The sequence below is a fragment of the Syngnathus leptorhynchus genome, unplaced genomic scaffold (assembly GCF_054491065.1).
Source record: "Syngnathus leptorhynchus isolate UIUO unplaced genomic scaffold, UIUO_Slep HiC_scaffold_33, whole genome shotgun sequence".
NCBI classification, from domain to species: domain Eukaryota; kingdom Metazoa; phylum Chordata; class Actinopteri; order Syngnathiformes; family Syngnathidae; genus Syngnathus; species Syngnathus leptorhynchus.
This window is the reverse complement of record NW_028232000.1, coordinates 236,166-245,000: the sequence shown is the minus strand read 5'-3', so window position 1 is coordinate 245,000 and position 8,835 is coordinate 236,166.

Below are 8,835 nucleotides of genomic sequence, written 5' to 3'. Positions count from 1 at the left end.
CGGTCCCCAAGCACCAACCCCGACCGCCACCGAGGCACCCGCCGAAGGCGGGTGCCGAGTTCACCGGCCCCAAGCGACAACCGGTCACCGAGGCACCCGCCGAAGGCGGGTGCCGAGTTCACCGGCCCCAAGCGACAACCGGTCACCGAGGCACCCGCCGAAGGCGGGTGCCGAGTTCACCGGCCCCAAGCGACAACCGGTCACCGAGGCACCCGCCGAAGGCGGGTGCCGAGTTCACTGGCCCCAAGCGACAACCGGTCACCGAGGCACCCGCCGAAGGCGGGTGCCGAGTTCACTGGCCCCAAGCGACGGCGGTCACCGAGGCACCCGCCGGAGGCGGGTGCCGAGTTCACCGGCCCCGAGCACCAGCGGTCAGCCACGGAGGGTGCTGGATCATCCATACTTCCAGAGCTCCAGAGCTCCATAGCCCCGGAGCTCCATAGCTCCATAGCCCCGGAGCTCCATAGCTCCATAGCCCCGGAGCTCCATAGCCCCGGAGCTCCATAGCTCCATAGCCCCGGAGCTCCATAGCTCCATAGCCCCGGAGCTCCATAGCTCCATAGCTCCATAGCCCCGGAGCTCCATAGCCCCGGAGCTCCATAGCCCCGGAGCTCCATAGCTCCATAGCCCCGGAGCTCCATAGCTCCATAGCCCCGGAGCTCCATAGCTCCATAGCTCCATAGCCCCGGAGCTCCATAGCCCCGGAGCTCCATAGCCCCGGAGCTCCATAGCTCCAGCCGCGGAGGGTGCTGGCTGGTGGCTCCATAGCTCCATACTTCCATACTTGCAGCCACGGAGTTGGCTAAAATTGCACTAAGTGCGAAAGCCCATTCATTTACAACGGCGTGTCCGCCAGGCGGCGACATTTCCCCGTTACCGGTGGCTGCGCGGCGGGTGAGTGACAGAGCTTATCCGAGCGGCTGGAACTCTGCGCCGGCGTGGTCGAGCGTGAGGCCCCGGCCCTTTGGCTGCCTGGTACCTAAAACACTTCCATTGATCCAGCCACGGAGGGTGCTGGCTGGTGGCTCCATAGCTCCATAGCTCCATAGCACCAGAGCTCCATAGCTCCATAGCACCAGAGCTCCATAGCTCCATAGCACCAGAGCTCCATAGCTCCATAGCACCAGAGCTCCATAGCTCCATAGCACCAGAGCTCCATAGCTCCATAGCACCAGAGCTCCATAGCTCCATAGCACCAGAGCTCCATAGCTCCATAGCACCAGAGCTCCATAGCTCCATAGCACCAGAGCTCCATAGCTCCATAGCACCAGAGCTCCATAGCTCCATAGCTCCAGGGCTCCATAGCTCCAGGGCTCCATAGCTCCATAGCTCCAGGGCTCCATAGCTCCATACCTCCATAGCTCCATAGCTCCAGCCTGGGTGGCTGGTGGCTCCATAGCTCCATACTTCCATAGCTCCAGTCAGAGAGTTGGCGAAAATTGCACTAAGTGCGAAAGCCCATTCATTTACAACGGCGTGTCCGCCAGGCGGCGACATTTCCCCGTTACCGGTGGCTGCGTGGCGGGTGAGTGACAGAGCTTATCCGAGCGGCTGGAACTCTGCGCCGGCGTGGTCGAGCGTGAGGCCCCGGCCCTTTGGCTGCCTGGTACCTAAAACACTTCCATTGATCCAGCCACGGAGGGTGCTGGCTGGTGGCTCCATAGCTCCATAGCTCCATAGCACCAGAGCTCCATAGCTCCATAGCACCAGAGCTCCATAGCTCCATAGCACCAGAGCTCCATAGCTCCATAGCACCAGAGCTCCATAGCTCCATAGCTCCAGGGCTCCATAGCTCCAGGGCTCCATAGCTCCATAGCTCCAGGGCTCCATAGCTCCATACCTCCATAGCTCCATAGCTCCAGCCTGGGTGGCTGGTGGCTCCATAGCTCCATACTTCCATAGCTCCAGTCAGAGAGTTGGCGAAAATTGCACTAAGTGCGAAAGCCCATTCATTTACAACGGCGTGTCCGCCAGGCGGCGACATTTCCCCGTTACCGGTGGCTGCGTGGCGGGTGAGTGACAGAGCTTATCCGAGCGGCTGGAACTCTGCGCCGGCGTGGTCGAGCGTGAGGCCCCGGCCCTTTGGCTGCCTGGTACCTAAAACACTTCCATTGATCCAGCCACGGAGGGTGCTGGCTGGTGGCTCCATAGCTCCATAGCTCCATAGCACCAGAGCTCCATAGCTCCATAGCACCAGAGCTCCATAGCTCCATAGCACCAGAGCTCCATAGCTCCATAGCACCAGAGCTCCATAGCTCCATAGCACCAGAGCTCCATAGCTCCATAGCACCAGAGCTCCATAGCTCCATAGCACCAGAGCTCCATAGCTCCATAGCACCAGAGCTCCATAGCTCCATAGCTCCAGGGCTCCATAGCTCCAGGGCTCCATAGCTCCATAGCTCCAGGGCTCCATAGCTCCATACCTCCAGAGCTCCATAGCTCCAGCCTGGGTGGCTGGTGGCTCCATAGCTCCATACTTCCATAGCTCCAGTCAGAGAGTTGGCTAAAATTGCACTAAGTGCGAAAGCCCATTCATTTACAACGGCGTGTCCACAAGGCGGCGACATTTCCCCGTTACCGGTGGCTGCGCGGCGGGTGAGTGACAGAGCTTATCCGAGCGGCTGGAACTCTGCGCCGGCGTGGTCGAGCGTGAGGCCTCGGCCCTTTGGCTGCCTGGTACCTAAAACACTTCCATTGATCCAGCCACGGAGGGTGCTGGCTGGTGGCTCCATAGCTCCATAGCTCCATACCTCCAGAGCTCCAGAGCTCCATAGCACCAGAGCTCCATAGCTCCATAGCACCAGAGCTCCATAGCACCAGAGCTCCATAGCTCCATAGCACCAGAGCTCCATAGCTCCATTGCACCAGAGCTCCATAGCTCCATAGCACCAGAGCTCCATAGCTCCATAGCTCCATAGCACCAGAGCTCCATAGCTCCATAGCACCAGAGCTCCATAGCTCCATAGCACCAGAGCTCCATAGCTCCATAGCACCAGAGCTCCATAGCTCCATAGCACCAGAGCTCCATAGCTCCATAGCACCAGAGCTCCATAGCTCCATAGCACCAGAGCTCCATAGCTCCATAGCACCAGAGCTCCATAGCTCCATAGCACCAGAGCTCCATAGCTCCATAGCTCCAGGGCTCCATAGCTCCAGGGCTCCATAGCTCCATAGCTCCAGGGCTCCATAGCTCCATACCTCCAGAGCTCCATAGCTCCAGCCTGGGTGGCTGGTGGCTCCATAGCTCCATACTTCCATAGCTCCAGTCAGAGAGTTGGCGAAAATTGCACTAAGTGCGAAAGCCCATTCATTTACAACGGCGTGTCCACAAGGCGGCGACATTTCCCCGTTACCGGTGGCTGCGCGGCGGGAGAGTGGCAGAGCTCATCCGAGCGGCTGGAACTCTGCGCCGGCGTGGTCGAGCGGCTGGCCTCGGTAGTTGAGGTACCAGGGGTGGGCCGGGGAGCTCCAGGCGGGGCTTGTGAGAGAGTGAAGCCGAGCGGCTGGAACTCTCGGCCGGCCTGGTCGAGCGGCTGGCCTCGGTAGTTGAGGTACCTGGCGCGGGCTGGGGAGCTCCAGGCGGGGCTTGTGAGAGAGTGAAGCCGAGCGGCTGGAACTCTGGGCCGGCGTGGTTGAGCCACGGAGGGTGCTGGCTGGTGGCTCCATAGCTCCATAGCTCCATAGCTCCATACTTCCATAGCTCCATAGCTCCAGGCACGGAGGGTGCTGGAGCTCCACACTTCCATAGGCAGGGAGGGTGCTGGAGCTCCACACTTCCATAGGCAGGGAGGGTGCTGGAGCTCCACACTTCCATAGGCAGGGAGGGTGCTGGAGCTCCACACTTCCATAGGCAGGGAGGGTGCTGGAGCTCCACACTTCCATAGGCAGGGAGGGTGCTGGAGCTCCACACTTCCATAGGCAGGGAGGGTGCTGGAGCTCCACACTTCCATAGGCAGGGAGGGTGCTGGAGCTCCACACTTCCATAGGCAGGGAGGGTGCTGGAGCTCCACACTTCCATAGGCAGGGAGGGTGCTGGAGCTCCACACTTCCATAGGCAGGGAGGGTGCTGGAGCTCCACACTTCCATAGGCAGGGAGGGTGCTGGAGCTCCACACTTCCATAGGCAGGGAGGGTGCTGGAGCTCCACACTTCCATAGGCAGGGAGGGTGCTGGAGCTCCACACTTCCATAGGCAGGGAGGGTGCTGGAGCTCCACACTTCCATAGGCAGGGAGGGTGCTGGAGCTCCACACTTCCATAGGCAGGGAGGGTGCTGGAGCTCCACACTTCCATAGGCAGGGAGGGTGCTGGAGCTCCACACTTCCATAGGCAGGGAGGGTGCTGGAGCTCCACACTTCCATAGGCAGGGAGGGTGCTGGAGCTCCACACTTCCATAGGCAGGGAGGGTGCTGGAGCTCCACACTTCCATAGGCAGGGAGGGTGCTGGAGCTCCACACTTCCATAGGCAGGGAGGGTGCTGGAGCTCCACACTTCCATAGGCAGGGAGGGTGCTGGAGCTCCACACTTCCATAGGCAGGGAGGGTGCTGGAGCTCCACACTTCCATAGGCAGGGAGGGTGCTGGAGCTCCACACTTCCATAGGCAGGGAGGGTGCTGGAGCTCCACACTTCCATAGGCAGGGAGGGTGCTGGAGCTCCACACTTCCATAGGCAGGGAGGGTGCTGGAGCTCCACACTTCCATAGGCAGGGAGGGTGCTGGAGCTCCACACTTCCATAGGCAGGGAGGGTGCTGGAGCTCCACACTTCCATAGGCAGGGAGGGTGCTGGAGCTCCACACTTCCATAGGCAGGGAGGGTGCTGGAGCTCCACACTTCCATAGGCAGGGAGGGTGCTGGAGCTCCACACTTCCATAGGCAGGGAGGGTGCTGGAGCTCCACACTTCCATAGGCAGGGAGGGTGCTGGAGCTCCACACTTCCATAGGCAGGGAGGGTGCTGGAGCTCCACACTTCCATAGGCAGGGAGGGTGCTGGAGCTCCACACTTCCATAGGCAGGGAGGGTGCTGGAGCTCCACACTTCCATAGGCAGGGAGGGTGCTGGAGCTCCACACTTCCATAGGCAGGGAGGGTGCTGGAGCTCCACACTTCCATAGGCAGGGAGGGTGCTGGAGCTCCACACTTCCATAGGCAGGGAGGGTGCTGGAGCTCCACACTTCCATAGGCAGGGAGGGTGCTGGAGCTCCACACTTCCATAGGCAGGGAGGGTGCTGGAGCTCCACACTTCCATAGGCAGGGAGGGTGCTGGAGCTCCACACTTCCATAGGCAGGGAGGGTGCTGGAGCTCCACACTTCCATAGGCAGGGAGGGTGCTGGAGCTCCACACTTCCATAGGCAGGGAGGGTGCTGGAGCTCCACACTTCCATAGGCAGGGAGGGTGCTGGAGCTCCACACTTCCATAGGCAGGGAGGGTGCTGGAGCTCCACACTTCCATAGGCAGGGAGGGTGCTGGAGCTCCACACTTCCATAGGCAGGGAGGGTGCTGGAGCTCCACACTTCCATAGGCAGGGAGGGTGCTGGAGCTCCACATCCACACTTCCAGCCACTGCATGCTGGCACTTCCACCTTGCTTGCTAAGTCGGCGTGATCTTGCCCAAAAAGTCCCTCCTCACCTCCAGCTGGAAGTGGAAAAAAATCCTCCACCTGCTTGGCCGAGGTTCTGGAAGCCAGCAGCTCGCAGAATGTTGCCAAAGTTTCACTGGAAGGAAAAGAAAAGAGAAGACCGAGTGCGCATTTCACCTACCGCCGAATGTCCACAAGAGGGAAGTGTCACTCCGTCGCAGAATCTGCGCCGACGCACTCGGCACCCTTCGAATTTATGGTGCCGGTGCGGGTGTTCTGGGTGCAAAAAGGCCGCCCAAGTGGTAGAAAAAAATCAGACTTCGTCTCTTAGGTCGAAATTAATGCCAAGTTTTGAAATGCGCTGGCAGGGGTGGACCAGGGCCCGTTAGAAGTGCTTAGCCGAGGTCCTGGAAGCCTAACCCGGCGTGATCTTGTGCAAAAAGCCGCTGCTGAGCTCCAGCTGGAAGTGTAAAAAGAACCGGGCTGGATCAAAAAAAGAACCGGGCGGCCCGTTAAAATTGCTTAGCCGAGGTCCTGGAACCCTAACCCGGCGTGATCTTGTGCAAAAAGCCGCTGCTGAGCTCCAGCTGGAAGTGTAAAAAGAACCGGGCTGGTTCAAAAAAAAAAAGAACCGGGCGACCCGTTAGAAGTGCTTAGCCGAGGTCCTGGAAGCCTAACCCGGCGTGATCTTGTGCAAAAAGCCGCTGCTGAGCTCCAGCTGGAAGTGGAAAAAGAACCGGGCTGGATCAAAAAAGAACCGGGCGACCCGTTAAAATTGCTTAGCCGAGGTCCTGGAAGCCTAACACGGCGTGATCTTGTGCAAAAAGCCGCTCCCGAGCTCCAGCTGGAAGTGTAAAAAGAACCAGGCTGGATAAAAAAAAAGAACCGGGCTGGATCAAAAAAAGAACCGGGCGACCCGTTAAAATTGCTTAGCCGAGGTCCTGGAAGCCTAACACGGCGTGATCTTGTGCAAAAAGCCGCTCCCGAGCTCCAGCTGGAAGTGTAAAAAGAACCGGGCTGGATAAAAAAAGAACCGGGCTGGATCAAAAAAGAACCGGGCGACCCGTTAAAATTGCTGAGCCGAGGTCCTGGAAGCCTAACACGGCGTGATCTTGTGCAAAAAGCCGCTCCCGAGCTCCAGCTGGAAGTGTAAAAAGAACCGGGCTGGATAAAAAAAGAACCGGGCTGGATCAAAAAAAGAACCGGGCGACCCGTTAAAATTTCTTAGCCGAGGTCCTGGAAGCCTAACACGGCGTGTTCTTGTGCAAAAAGCCGCTCCCGAGCTCCAGCTGGAAGTGTAAAAAGAACCGGGCTGGATAAAAAAAGAACCGGGCTGGATCAAAAAAGAACCGGGCGACCCGTTAAAATTGCTTAGCCGAGGTCCTGGAAGCCTAACACGGCGTGTTGTTGTGCAAAAAGCCGCTCCCGAGCTCCAGCTGGAAGTGTAAAAAGAACCAGGCTGGATAAAAAAAAGAACCGGGCTGGATCAAAAAAGAACCGGGCGACCCGTTAAAATTGCTGAGCCGAGGTCCTGGAAGCCAAACACGGCGTGATCTTGTGCAAAAAGCCGCTCCCGAGCTCCAGCTGGAAGTGTAAAAAGAACCGGGCTGGATAAAAAAAAGAACCGGGCTGGATCAAAAAAAGAACCGGGCGACCCGTTAAAATTGCTTAGCCGAGGTCCTGGAAGCCTAACACGGCGTGATCTTGTGCAAAAAGCCGCTGCCGAGCTCCAGCTGGAAGTGTAAAAAGAACCGGGCTGGATAAAAAAAGAACCGGGCTGGATCAAAAAAAAAAACCGGGCGACCCGTTAAAATTGCTTAGCCGAGGTCCTGGAAGCCTAACACGGCGTGATCTTGTGCAAAAAGCCGCTCCCGAGCTCCAGCTGGAAGTGTAAAAAGAACCGGGCTGGATAAAAAAAGAACCGGGCTGGATCAAAAAAGAACCGGGCGACCCGTTAAAATTGCTTAGCCGAGGTCCTGGAAGCCTAACACGGCGTGATCTTGTGCAAAAAGCCGCTGCCGAGCTCCAGCTGGAAGTGTAAAAAGAACCGGGCTGGATAAAAAAAGAACCGGGCTGGATCAAAAAAGAACCGGGCGACCCGTTAAAATTGCTTAGCCGAGGTCCTGGAAGCCTAACCCGGCGTGATCTTGTGCAAAAAGCCGCTCCCGAGCTCCAGCTGGAAGTGTAAAAAGAACCGGGCTGGATAAAAAAAAGAACCGGGCTGGATCAAAAAAGAACCGGGCGACCCGTTAAAATTGCTTAGCCGAGGTCCTGGAAGCCTAACACGGCGTGATCTTGTGCAAAAAGCCGCTCCCGAGCTCCAGCTGGAAGTGTAAAAAGAACCAGGCTGGATAAAAAAAAAGAACCGGGCTGGATCAAAAAAAGAACCGGGCGACCCGTTAAAATTGCTTAGCCGAGGTCCTGGAAGCCTAACCCGGCGTGATCTTGTGCAAAAAGCCGCTCCCGAGCTCCAGCTGGAAGTGTAAAAAGAACCAGGCTGGATAAAAAAAAGAACCGGGCTGGATCAAAAAAGAACCGGGCGACCCGTTAAAATTGCTTAGCCGAGGTCCTGGAAGCCTAACACGGCGTGATCTTGTGCAAAAAGCCGCTCCCGAGCTCCAGCTGGAAGTGTAAAAAGAACCGGGCTGGATAAAAAAAAGAACCGGGCTGGATAAAAAAAAGAACCGGGCGACCCGTTAAAATTGCTTAGCCGAGGTCCTGGAAGCCTAACACGGCGTGATCTTGTGCAAAAAGCCGCTCCCGAGCTCCAGCTGGAAGTGTAAAAAGAACCAGGCTGGATAAAAAAAAGAACCGGGCTGGATCAAAAAAGAACCGGGCGACCCGTTAAAATTGCTTAGCCGAGGTCCTGGAAGCCTAACACGGCGTGTTCTTGTGCAAAAAGCCGCTCCCGAGCTCCAGCTGGAAGTGTAAAAAGAACCAGGCTGGATAAAAAAAAGAACCGGGCTGGATCAAAAAAGAACCGGGCGACCCGTTAAAATTGCTTAGCTGAGGTCCTGGAAGCCTAACACGGCGTGATCTTGTGCAAAAAGCCGCTCCCGAGCTCCAGCTGGAAGTGTAAAAAGAACCGGGCTGGATAAAAAAAAAGAACCGGGCTGGTTCAAAAAAGAACCGGGCAACCCGTTAAAATTGCTTAGCCGAGGTCCTGGAAGCCTAACCCGGCGTGATCTTGCCCGAAAGTCGGCCTCTATACTTCCATTTTAGGTACCAGGGGCTATTAGTGTACTTGGTCCCACTAGTCAG